Source organism: Nanorana parkeri, unplaced genomic scaffold (genome assembly GCF_000935625.1).
Source record: "Nanorana parkeri isolate BGI_ZX_2015 unplaced genomic scaffold, ASM93562v1 scaffold499, whole genome shotgun sequence".
Taxonomy (NCBI): Eukaryota; Metazoa; Chordata; class Amphibia; order Anura; family Dicroglossidae; genus Nanorana; species Nanorana parkeri.
This window is the reverse complement of record NW_017306767.1, coordinates 591,715-594,265: the sequence shown is the minus strand read 5'-3', so window position 1 is coordinate 594,265 and position 2,551 is coordinate 591,715.

Below are 2,551 nucleotides of genomic sequence, written 5' to 3'. Positions count from 1 at the left end.
CTATTGGCTATTTCACTTTGCAATAGCCAATAGCAAACTAGCTATTGCACCCGCCCACTGCTGCTTTCAATCACCAGAAGAGGACCTTATAGAAAACTTCAGGTCCCCCTCTGTTGATTGACAGCAGCATTCCTATGCCTCTTTTTTTTTTTCTGACTAACAGTGGGCCGCGGCTCCCCATGCCAGAAAAGAAAAAAAAACGATCGCAGGGAAAGGTTTAATCTGCTCGGGTGCCCCCCACTCTCTCATTCTGTTGTCGGGCTCTTGGCCCATGACCGAGTGCCTGACATTTTTTAGAAGGGGTGACACCAAAATGACTGTCAGTCCTATGATGGTGTCACCTGGTGTGGGCCGCACCCCTGCACCCCCCTTGTGACTGTCAGTCATTTTGGGTGACACCCCCAATGATGGTATCACCCGGTGCGGGCCACACCCCCTGGCTTGGGGCATCATGTAAGCGCACTCCCAGCACAGGGCATAAGGTGAGCACGCCCCAAGCACAGAACAGCAGCATCGGCTGTAAGCATATATGCAGCAGCACAGTTAAGCCCCCCCGCCATGCCATCACATATATATATATGCACACGACCAGTGGCAACAGGTTAAAGAACCTGCAAGCACAGACATAATACCTGTTGATCTGACAGAAATGCATTAACTTCTAAGTCCTGTTGTGGGCTGACAACACACAGCTTCCGCAGGCTCCCTATGGGCCGCTAGACCAATCCCCACAGCCCCTGGACTCCAGACCAACGCCCTCACAGGTTCCCTAGGCCATCCTGTAAGGACACCGAGGGACATTCCATCAGCCAGGAGCAGAGGGGGAGAAGAGAACACTGACTGCCAGGGATCACCTAAGTAAATCTGCTTAAGGCCCCATTCACACCAGGACGGTTGCGGATCAGCGCGCTTTCCTCGCTGATTTTAAAAGGGCTGTTTTAGGAGTTTTTACTTGCGTTTCAGCGCTGAAACGCAAATAAAAATGCCCAAAACCACGCTGAACAGTGCAGTTCTATTGAAAGGTGTATGGAAACCGCACTGATCATCGCAGCAAAAAAGGGTCAGAGAGCAATTCGGCCGGGGGGCGGTTTCGGATCGCGCGGTCGCATGGATGGTCCCCATAGCAATGTATGGGATCGTTCATGTTGGCGGTGTGAACGGGGCCTTACTCCAGTCTGGACATTCAAGCTGCAGAAAAATTTGGTTCGGATATTTAGTTAGTTCGGGATTCGGATGAAATCAGAATTTCTGTTAGTTTCAGATGACTTTACGAATATTCGTTGGGAATACCACAAAATAAACTGTATGCAGCTATTAATACTAAAGCTGAGACTCCCAGACCTGAATGGCATTCGGGATCCGAATTTCCAAATTGCATTGGGGAGCTCCTAAATGCCATTCGGGTCTGGGAGCCTCAGCTTTAGTAATATATGTATATGGCTCCCAATATGGCTCTGAATTTCGGGGTCTGAGAGTCATATACATATATTACTAAAGCTGGGGCTCCCAGACCCGAATGGCATTTAGGAGCTCCCCAATGCAATTTTGAAATATGGATCCCGAATGCCATTCGCGTCTGGGAGCCTCAGCTTTAGTATTATATGTATAGACTGTATATGGCTCACATGTTACCCAAACCAAAAATTTGTGTTCAGACCCATTCGGAGGCATTAAACCGAAAAACACATCTGATTGGCCAGAAAAGTCACATGTCCGATTCTATTTAGTTTTTGAACGAAATTCGGACGGGATTCGAAATTTGGAAACGGAAATTTGGATTCGGACACATTGGGATTCAGAAATTCGGATTTTAATTCAGAACTAAACAAATTGCACATGCCTACTCCAGTCCCCTAGACATAAGTGAACCGTCAGAGCTCACCTCTCCCCACTACACTCCGGCTTGTAGACTGTCCCTTGGCGTCTTCACGCCTGTGGTGCACCTTGTATTGGACTGGGGTTACCACCTTTTCTTCAAGCGAAACCCGAACAATCTAGCAACGCGCGGACATTTTTTTTGAGAGAATGAGTCGCGGCTTATTCATATGTAAATAACACGGCCCATTCATATGTAAATATCACAGTTGAGTCTCTTTTCAGTGGGGGGCCAGTAGCCCCTATCTTAATTTTGGTTGCCACCTCTGCCTGACATCTTGTGTCCGGGTTTCTGCTGCCATGAAACCCGGACACAGCATTCAAAACCCGGACTGTCCAGGTGAATCCTAGACAGATGGCAACCCTATATTGGATGTGATGATGTCAATGGACCTCTGACCACCCGAGTGGAGGGGGAAAGGGCTGCGGGCACCATTCTTGAAGTCTGCAGGAGCGGGGATCAGGTAAGTAAATGCCCTTCACACAAAACCCCTGGACAGAAATGAGCGCCAGTGGGGTAGCCCGACTGCAAGGGTGCTTTCTTTGCTTGCCCCGGAGATGGGCAAGTAAAGGGAAAGCAAGTAACTGCAGCTGCAAGGGCCGGCATTAAAGTGAACGTGTTGCTCTGCCCTTCGTTGGCAATGCATACCGCCGTGTTTTAATCATGCGCATATGT